The sequence below is a fragment of the Ovis aries genome, chromosome 3 (genome assembly GCF_016772045.2).
Source record: "Ovis aries strain OAR_USU_Benz2616 breed Rambouillet chromosome 3, ARS-UI_Ramb_v3.0, whole genome shotgun sequence".
NCBI classification, from domain to species: domain Eukaryota; kingdom Metazoa; phylum Chordata; class Mammalia; order Artiodactyla; family Bovidae; genus Ovis; species Ovis aries.
In genome coordinates, this window is record NC_056056.1 from 138,417,264 (window position 1) to 138,428,691 (window position 11,428).

Sequence of the window (11,428 nt, forward strand, 5' to 3'; positions counted from 1 at the left end):
CTGCTTTATATATTCTAGTGCTGTGCTGTAAGTATAATTTGAAATTTTAAATTATCATATTTTCCTGGTGACTTGAACACTTTCCATTATTAGTCAGTTTTCTTATTCACCACTAATGCTTTTGCCTTAAAGTGACTGATATGAATATAGCTATATCAGCTTTCTTTTGAATGGGGTACATGATTTCTCCTTTTTCATTTTTTTTACTTTCAACTTCCAACGTTTTAAGCCTATTTCTGATAGCTAGCATGTTTTGTTTTGTTTTGCTTTTTGTCCATTTTGTCAGCCTTTTCTTTTATCTAGCTCATTTAGTGCAGATATATTTAGTATTAATAATTTGGATTTAAACCAAATTTGTGGATTTATCTATTTCTCACTTCTGTTGGGTTTTGCTTCCTATATTTCAAAGTTACTTTATTAGATATTTAACAGTTTAGGATTGTTTTGTCTTTTTGCTGAATTGACCACTAAAATCATTATGAAATGGCCTTTCTTTATTTCTAGTCAAATTCATCCTCTTTACTTAGTTCAATATTCAAGGAGCCACTTCAGCTTTTCTTTTTAGTGTTTGCATGCCATATACTTTCCTTTTTTCTTCCTTTTCTCATGTCTGTGCCTTTACATTTTATGTAGCTTTCTTGTAGACAGAATGTACTTGAGTTTTACTTTATCCAACCTGACCATCTCTACCCTTTAATTGGAATGTTTAGATCATTTATACTTATTATAACTGTTAATAGATTGGGTTGCAATCTATCATTTGCTGTTTTGTTTTCTATTTGTCCTATCTTTTCTTTGTTTCTTTTTTCTTTTTTCCATTCCAGTGTTTAGACTAAGCAAACCTTAAAATTATTTTTTTTTTTACCTTGGGTTTTGGCTTTTTAGTTCTTGCTTTTCTCTTTGTTTTGTTTTGTTGTTAATGCTTTAGAACAGTTCTTTTCCAGTAGAATTTTCTGTGAAGATGGAATTCTACATCTTGATTGTTCAGGATGGTGACCACTAGCCACATATGACTATTCCAGACTTGAAGTATAGTTAGTGTGACTAAGGAACCGAGTTTTAAATTTCTATTAATTTTAATAGCCAAGTGTGTTGTAGACTGTGTCATTCAAGAGTTTACAATATACATCCTTAACTTGTCACAATGTAAGAACCTTACAATGACATACTTTCATCTTCTCCTTTTGGGTTTTGTTGTCACACATATTACTTCTATATAAGTTAAAACCCTGAATGCACTTTATTTTTACTTTAATCATTTACCTTCTTAAAAGATAAAATTTGAGAAAAATATTTTACCTAGTATTTATCAGTTTTTGCATGGTCTATTCCTTTGTGTTGATCCAAATTTTCATGTTATTTTTTTCTGCCTGAAGAACTTCATTTAGCATTTCATCTGTTTGTTTAAAATGGTCTTTATTTCATCTTTATGTGTGAAAGATATTTTCTCTGGGTAAAAAATTCTGGGTTGACCCTTGCCTTCACTTTGCATAGCTTTTTTAAGAACTCTGTGGTTGCTATTTCCTTTGTTCTTCTGTAGTTGGAGGATAGCAAACTTTCATGTAAAGTTCCAGGTAGTCTTTTAGGTTTTTGCAAGCCGTATAGTCTCTCTTGAAACTGCTCAACTCTGTCATTGTAGAACAGAAGCAACCATAGCGATATGTAAATGAATGCAGGGGGGCTGTATTCCAACTAAACTTTGTTTATAGAAACAAGAGGTGAATCAGATTTGCCCCATGGTCATGGTTTGCCAATCCCTGCTCAATATGTAATTTGTCTCAGGAACATCTTTATCCTTGGTTTTTAGCAGTTTGATTATGATGTACCTTGGCCTGGTTTTCTTTAAACTTATTATGCCTGGCTTTCATTGACCTTTCAAATTTTGAATTTTTTAGCCATTATTTCTTTAAATATTTGTAAAGCTCCTAGCTCTTCTGGGGCTTCCCAGGTGGTGCTAGTGATAAAGAACCAGCTGCCAATGCAGGAGACATAAGAGATGTGAGTTCAATCCCTGGGTTGGGAAGATCCCCTGGAAGAGGGCATGGCAACTCCGTGTATTCTTGTCTGGAGAATCCCAGGGACAGAGGAGCCTAGCCAGCTACAGTCCATAGTGTTGCAGAGTCAAACATGACTGAAGTGACAACATGCAGGCACAGCTCTTCTGAAACTTCAGTTACATGTATGTTAAACTGCTTGATATGTCTCACAGATCACTTTTGCTCTGATCCTTTCTTTTTCTATATTTTTTTCCTCTGCTTCATTTTGAATAGTTTTATTTCTATGTCTTTAAGTTCTCTAATCTTTTCTTCTGTAGCCCGTAATTGTTGTATTTCCCTCATGAAATTTTAAAATTTTATTCATTTTTAAAATTTTATAATCTTCACTTTATTGAATATTAAACTTTAAAATGTGTGCTAAATTATAAAAATATGACTTTGACTTACAATAATATTATACATATTTAAACTCAGCACAATAACAAAATAAAACTGTTTACTTAAACAATAGGATTCTCCTCTAATAAAAATAACTTTAAATAAAAGGCTCAACTTTAAACTTTCGTTACTATTTCACTCTTTGGCCTCCATTGTCCAGAAACAGGTACATTTCAACTCATTTCTTTAATGGATATTTTGCAACAACTTTCTGAAGTTTTCCAGTTCTTTCATATTTGTAGAAATTCTCCCAAATGCATTAGACAATGATACTATTTCCTGTCAGTATGGATGAATTTCAAACATGGGCCCACTTTCTGGTGTATTTGCTATCAATGTCTCTCAAAACAAGACCTTTAAGGCAGTGCCCAAACCCTGAGTCTGAATATTTTCCACAGTCAACATTTAAACCAGCCAACACAATCCATAATTTTGGAAACATCTCTAAACTGTGTTCTAAAATGTGCCTATAATTAGCTTGCTTCTTTTTTTAATTCCAAGCCAAAAAAATGAATTCCATAAAATGTAAAAAAAATCATTTTACTTCATTAAATATTTCCAAGACTAATTTTTGAATCTTGTTGTCTGAAATTAAACTTCATTTTCAGTGAATAGCTGGAAATCTGGGTGCCCAGTGGATAGTAGCATTTTAGATAATGGCCTTAATTCTTTTAAGGAAAATACATGTTCTTAGACCTTCTTGTCCTTCAGTCAAAATTCCATCAAACTCACTGATGAAATTCTACAATGTGTGTCCCCATTTTCCAAACAGCTATCCTGTAAAAGCTCTCTCACACCCAAACACACATTATTGCTTGCATGTAGTCCAGATATGTCTGAAGTATACCACTATTTTACACAATAAATGTTCTCTTCACGTTTCCCTTGACTAGAAGCCAAAATATTTAAATATCTTTCATTGTCTGTGACTTTATTTTCTTCATAAACAATGATATTCCCTATCTTCCAAGCATCTGGTCCCTTCTCACTGTGTAATGTTTAGGATTAAGAATAATCTACATATTCAGTGCCAACCTATCATATTCAGCTGATGTGTCATCAGCTTCACAGAGGCTGTCTGAGGAATCATCATACTTGATCCACTGAAGGACAGTTTTCTGTGTTTGCTCATTTAGAGACTCTCCCCAAACTCTGTGTTACTCAGCTTGTTCATATCTTCAGTGAGCTTACTGGCTTCTTCAGGATACCTGTATCTTGTGCTTTGCATTTAACTTTAATTAAAACACTAAATTTTTAACATTTAATTTAACGTATATTACTTCTTATATTGAACTTTTTTGCTTTATCCTATAGCATACAGAAAACAGTCTCATAATGCCAATATTAGTACTAACAAAAAAACTGCAAAATGAAGTTTAAGAGTTGTTTAGTTCTTAGAATGTGACTCACTAAAGAAGGACAAATTCCTATGTTCGAAGGTCAATTGAAATAAATCTTTGTTTTTGGTTATGTTACCAATATTATATACATTTAGGTCTCTTTTGTTTTCAATTTTAGGGCTTGCCCTTTTTTTCTGTTTGGTTTAATTTACTTTTTGAATATGTAAAACAATGACATGATTCTAAAGTCAAAACTACATTAAAAATACACTCAGAGGAGTCCCCCTTCCACCCCTATCCCCTTATCCTAATTCCCCCATCACCTTCTGTGAATAAATATTTTCATTAGTTTCTGGTTAATCTTTCCAAAGTTTCATCTTATTCAAAGGATAGTTACTATATACAGTGTTCTGTCCTTCACCTCACATAAAACATGTGATGATTATTCTATAGCAACATAAAAATATTTGTTCTATATATAACATATATTATACAATGTACATTATACATATGTACTATATATGTATAATATAACTATATAATGTACTATATATATGCATTATTTATAATGTATACATAAATATAGGACTTCCCTGGCTTCCATGGCTCAGACGGTAGAGCATCTGTCTACAATGTGAGAGACCTGCATTCGATCCCTGGGTTGGGAAGACTCCCTGGAGAAGGAAAGGTGTATAATGTTTACAGCTTCAGAGTATTCCATTGTGTACCATAGCTTATTCAGATCCCCACTATTGATAGTATTTGGGACATTTCTAGGATTTTTACCGTTAAAAATAATGCCACAATGACTAACCTTGTACACGTATTATTTCAAGTTTGTGCGGATGTACTTTTAGAATGAGCACTATGTGTGCGAGTCTATTCACTTGTGTCCAATTCTTTGTGACCCTATGGACTGTAGCCTGCCAGGCTCCTCTGTCCATGGGATTTTCCAGGCAAGAATACTGGAGTGGGTTGCCATTTCCTACTCCAGGGGATCTTCCTAACCCCAGGGATCAAACTCCTGTCTCTCCCATCTCCTGCATTGGCAGGCAGATTCTTACCACTGTGCTGCTTTCAGGATGGATTTCTTAAAAATGTGATTGCTAGGTTAAAGGGTGAATACATCTATTTGAAATTTTGGTAGATAATACAAAACTCCCTATAAAATTGATAATAACGACCTGCTCTACAGCACAGGGAACTCTGCTCAACGCTCTGTAAATGACCTATATGGGAAAAGAATTTTTTTTTAAAAAAGTGTGTGTATATATATATATACATATATGTATATATATACACACACACATATATATATATATCTGATTGCCATACAGCAGAAACTAACATAACATTGTAAATCAGCTATACTCCAATAAAAAGGTTATGAAAAATAGGAAATTCTCCTCCTTAAGAGCTGTACATTCTACACTTTTCACCAGTAGCATGTCAGTGTTGTTTCCCCTAATGGTTTGGCAACAAATTGTTCTCTCAAATTTTTGGATTTTTGCTACTACAGCAAGAAATTCTATCTCAATGTAATTTCCTTTTCTTTTTTGGGTGAGTTGACAGTATTTCAAGGACCACTTGCGTGAATCTTTTTAAACTATCAGTTTATGTCTTGTGCTCATTTTTCTACTGGACTTATGTCTCTTGTTTTGGGTCTTCCCTGTAGCTCAAATGGTAAAGAATCTGCCTGCAATGCAGGAGACCCAGGTTTGATCCCTGGGTCGGCAAGATCCTCTGGAGAAGGGAATGGCAATCCACTCCAATACTCTTGCCTGGAGAATCTCATGGACAGAGGAGCCTGGCGGGCTACAGTCTGTAGGATTGCAGAGAGTCAGACACGACTGAGCAACTAACACTACGCTGTCTTTTTATTTCTAGAACACCTTTATATATTAGGGAGATTAACTTTTTCTGTAGTAGAGTTGTGACTATTTTGTCCAGTGAATTCTTCGTTTTTGGTCTTATAGTATTTGGGCCATGAAATTTTAAAAAACTGTGTGTAAGGGAATTTATCAAGTCTTTTATTGATTCTAGATTTTGAGTCATATGAATGCTTTCCCCACTACCCCCATGGGTATATTATATTATACAGAAATCTACATGTTTTCTTTTATAACTTGTACAGTTTCCGTTTTTGTTATGTTTAATTAAGTGATCCATGTGACGTTTATCTTGGTGTGCAGTAGAAGCTACAGATACAAGTTTATCTTTTCCCAAATGATACAGAATTGTCTCAGCAACACTTATTTGAATCCATTTTTCATTATCTTGAAGCATTTAATAAATTTATTATTGGATTGATGCCTAGACTTTATGTCATGTTCCCCTGGTGTCTGTCTATTTATGCCCCAGTTCTACAACCTTTTAAGTATGAAGGCTTTACAGTGTTTTACATGTCTAGTAAGACTGGCCCCTCCTCATTGCTCTTCTTTTCAAGGTTTCCCTGGCAGTTCTTGTTTATTTTCTCACATGAGCATAAGCATCCATTTTGTTAACTAAAAAACAAAAATCTTGTTGAAATTTTTATTGAAATTATATTAAATTATATTTAATTATATTAAATTTATAAATTCACTTAAGGTGTGTCTTTAATTGGCTTGAGTCCACTTTTGTGTCTTTGGGGAGTATTATAAAATTTTTCTCATATATTTTTTACATATTTTTTATTATATTTTTACATATTTCTTCTTAACTTCATTCCTACGAGTTTTGTAACTATGGTTGCTATTAAATGGGATGTGAATATTCTCTGCTATGGTACCTTCTAACTGGCTAACTGGTTCTTCCTGTTTCTATGAAGCTTACTGACTTCTGTAAACTGCTTTTATGTCCTTCTACCTTACTGAATCATCTTTTGGTTTGTAGTAGCTTTTCCATTTCATTTTTTAGACATATCATCAGATTATCTACAACTCTCATACATTCAATTGCTTTCTTTGTAACAAGGCTATGGCAAATACCTTTAATACCATGTTTGATGTTATAGTAGTTGTGGATAGCCTTGTTTTGTTTTAGACATTAGTATGAATGCTGCTGGTGTTTTCCCATGAAAATAGTAAGATAAGCAAGAGATGAGCAAGATAAGCAGGAGTTGGTAAGCAAGAGACTTTGTGATGTTAAGAAAATAGTCTTTTATTTCTTTTTTGAAAGTTATTTTTACTAGGAATACACCTTGAATTTTCTCAAATATTTTTCCAGCACTTTGGCAATAATTGCAAGATTTTTTCTTCATGTATATAATAACATTTTAAAACATATTAATATATTTCCTAACATTGAACCCTATATATATTCCTAAAGCAGTTTACCCTTGGTCGTGACATTCCATGCTGTTGGATTCCATTTGGTAATGTTTTACTTCAACTATTTGCATTGATTTCATAAATGAAATCAGTGTGTAGTTTTCCCTTTTGTACAGTCTTATCAGATTCTGGTTCCAATGTTATATTTATTTCTTTAAAGAATTTTTGAAGTTTGTCCTTCTGTGGTTTGGAATAGAATTGAGGTTATAAGTCTTTCACTCAAAAATATAGGGAACAAACCAGTGAGGAGAGGGAAGCTGGTAGAGACAGGATAGGGGTACGAGATCAAGAGCTACTATGTATAAAATAAATAAGCTACAAGGATATACTGTACAGCACAAGGAATACAGCAAATATAATCACTTTAAATGGAATATAATCTATGAAAATATTGAATCACAATGTTGTACACTTGAATCTCATATAATATTGTCAATTAACTATTCTTCAATTAAAAATAAAATATAGGTCCTTAATGAATCCCGTTTTAACCCATCTTGGATACTTTTAGGAAGTCTTTAAAAAATATTCTAATTTTTAATTGTTTTCAATTAAAACAATTTTAATTGTTTTTTAATTGTTTTCAGAGGAATGACTGGTCTAAATAAGCTATTACTTCTTTTTCCTGAGGAAAAATTCCCACCTGCCTTTACCATATTTTACTGCTTCTAACCTTTCACGAGTGTTCAGTTATCATCTTTAAGAAGTCTCTGAACACCCCCAACCCCAGGGTTATGCTAAGCTGCCTCTTTTCTGGGCTTCTTCTGGACATTGTTCCTTCTTGCAAAGCTACATTATATTGAAGTAATCTATTAATGGTATCATTATTTTCTGTGAGCCGAAAGTTTCTTGCAGATAAGGATCCTGTATAGGCTCCAACTCTTTCATTTCCAGGGTCTAGTGTTAAACATAGTGGCTGGCATATAGTAGGAGTCTCAGTAAATATTTGATAAACCGATCTTTAATCAGATTCCCCCCAACACCCCCATACACACACACCACACATAACCTGCTTATTCTTCAGTTCCTATCTTTGTAAACAGCTCCTCAATTCATTCACGAGCTCATAGCAAAACTCTAGGATTCATTCTTGGCAAGCTGTAACTACTCCAATCCAGCCTGTAGTCAGTCACCAAGTTCTATCAATTCTGACCTTAAAATATTTCAAATGAACCCACTTCTCTCCCTTCCTGTGGCCACTACTCTAGTTCAACTTCCCATCATTTCCTGCCTGCATCTCTTAATTGTTCTTTTCTCTATCTTACTCCCTACTCTGTCCCTTCTGTAATCCATTCTTCATCAGAAAAATCAAAGTAATTCTTTAGAAGCACAGCTGTGGTCATGTCACTTGCACAAAATCTGTCCATAGCTTCCTATTCTTTGGGGATAAAGTCTAGACTCCTTCACATGCCCCACAAACCCTGCCTCATCTGCAGCATTTGCACCTTTCTAGCCTCAACTTGTGCCCCAGCCTACTTATTCTGACCTCTTTCTTTTCTTCCAACTTCCTAAGCTCTTTTCCTCTTGGGAATCTTTGAATACTCTCTTCCATTTGCTGGAAGGCCCACTCCCTACACCTCCTCCACACTGTTCATCTGGCTATATCCATCTATCTTCCAGGTCTCAGGGATGTTTTCCTTACTCTCCCTGTATGACTGAGGTCTTCTATTGAAAGTCATATTATCCTCCACACTTTTCCTCTATGTAACTTTTCACTATTGTCATTATCTAGGCATTCAGATGATTTTTTGACGTTCATTTCTCACACTAAACTATAATTCCCATAGAGACAATGAACGTGTTGACCTTATTTTCAGCTGTATCTTCAGCATCTATTATAAAAAACAGCAAAGTAATAGGATTAAATAAGTATTTGTTGAAGGAACGAATGAAGGAAGGAAGGAAGGGGGAAAAACCTATTAATTACTGAACTCTGAGAAAGGAGCCTGAAGGAACAAATGCTCTATTTGCCCTCTAGGGGGAGACATACTCCTGCTAGAAGTAGCGCAGGCCTGAAGACAGCACAAAAGTATGAGATCAACCGTAACTTGTTTCTCAACCCCTAAAACTGATTCAGAGAATCCAGTTATTTCCTTGCTAGTTGGACTCTCCAGGTCAGTCTGAACCACCCACTGAAACCAAGCATGCGGGCACTTCCTCTGTTAACTTCCTTCCCCTGAAGGATCTTAAAAATTCTCCTGCTGGAGTTTGTCTACTCTGGGTTGGTTTGCTAGGAAATCTACCTGCACACAATCTTGAAAAATCTTTACCCTGGAGGAGGAAATGATAACCCACTCCAGTATTCTTGCCTGGGAAATCCTATGGACAGAGGAGCCTGGCGGGTTACGGTTCATGGAGTCATTAAGAGTCAGACACGAATGAGTGACTAAACACAGCACATTTGTAATTTGAATATTATCATTAAAATTGTTACTTGTATTTTTACTGCAGCATTTTTTCAAAATCCCTCAGGCAGTCTTTCTTTATAAAGTCTCAAAATTAGCAAAATCATTCTGATACTGGAAAATATTGGTAATCTGTAGGTTCAAAAAGATAATAAAACATTGACAAGCTAATTTAAAAAACAGTGATTCATAAATTTCCCTAAGCCTTGGGGAAATTTAAAAGGAAAAAGGAGAAACAGAGTTTGAATGCTGAGAGCACGTCTGCCTTTGAGCAATTCTGAAAGAAGTCCTTGTTTAATCCTGATGGCATGTCTTCGGAAACTACCCTTGCTGCACATTAATGCTGTTCTTTTCCTCCCTGAACTACTTTCTCTAGGACAAGGTTTATAAAAAGTTTCATGAGGTTTACATTATACCTCCCTAAACTTTTTTTTTTCCTATTTCGAAAATCTTCTTTCAACTTTCCTTGTAAATGCACCACTGACTTCTTTCTCAAGATCAAGGACCAGTGCATAGAGGCATTCTGCTGCCCCAGGCTTTGATAAACTGGTTCATCTTAGTTCCATTCCATTTGCATCTATCCACTACCTACTGCATGTTTGGGGCTGTGCTGCGGGGAGAGGTGAGTGCAGTTTAACTGCCTGCAGTAGAGGTGCTTACGGTGTAACTGTGGGAACCAGACATTTGGTAACCTCCTTGAACAAATACAAAGATGACATAGATAAGGACCAGTGTTTATATAGTTTACAAAACCACTTTTCACAAATATGATCTAAGTTTTGTAAAATTAACTGTTGGGGTAGGTGTTGTTACCCTTATCCTATTGTGAAGTCATCAATAAATTGAGGCTTAGGTGTGTATCTTGCTTAGACAAATAAGGTAAATACAGCTACTATTAGAACTGGAACCCTGGTCCCTATGGTATTTGCATGGCTATTTCATTGTTTCTAAATTAAGGAATACACTACAAGTGATAACCCCCAAAATTAAAGAAATTCAAAATAGAGAAAAATGCACTATTATACTAATGAAAGACAGCTATTTTTCCCAACTAGTCTGACCTTTGGATCTTACTTTTTCTCTCTACATTGTTAATTTTGACAGATCCCCTCTTTCCTTTACTCTTAGGGTCTCTCAAACTTCCTTTTGGTTCTTTTCCTTTGGTGATAGGAAAAAGCCTCTTTGGAAAGAGGCTTAACTTAACTCACCTTTCTCTAGGAAGGATGTCAGGAAAACTTTTGTCTCAACATTTGTGAAACAGCCCCTGAAAAAGGATGAGGCCTTTTTAGACAAAAGAGTTATTGATGCGTTCTGGCCAGAAGCCAGAAAACTGTTGTGAAAGGCTTCATGTTACCACTTAGAGAAGTTGCAGGGCAGAATTACTCTCCTCCAGGAATTGTCACTCTAGAGGACTGCACTCAGAAGGAAAGGGTTTGGAGCCAGCTGGTGAAAAAAAGGAGTTTTTCACTCCAAAAATAAACTGTACAAAAAGCTCACGGCTGTTAAGTTGCTGCAGTGCTCAAGGAGCAAGACACCCAGATCTGCAAGCTTGATGGTGTCTATCAATGGAGACTGGATGCTGATACATGTTGAACGGTGATAGCAGCAATCACTACAAGCAAAACATCATTATCAAATTTCAAGTTCAAGTTTATGCCAAGGTCTGAAAATAGGATCACTAGTTGTACTGTCAGTCAACATCATCTAATGAACACGTCTTCAAAACAGAACTAGAACTAGCAAAGGCGAGAAGAAAAACTAAAAGTCTTATGAGAGATACAAAATATTTTTTTAAAAAACTCAGGGAATCACTTGTCATCAAAGCATGAAGATCAGAAATAACCAACCGAAATTTGTAGAGATGGAGTTAGGATATTGAATGCAAGATCAAAATTCCAGTTTAATTTTTTTTAATTTTTAAAATTAATTTTTATTGA

The 11,428-nt window shown here is 34.9% G+C and overlaps 1 pseudogene; it reads right to left on the reverse strand.

Moving 5' to 3' along the window:
* Positions 1-2,621: 2,621 nt before the first annotated feature.
* Positions 2,622-3,663, reverse strand: LOC114113761 (ERO1-like protein alpha; annotated as a pseudogene).
* Positions 3,664-11,428: the final 7,765 nt, after the last annotated feature.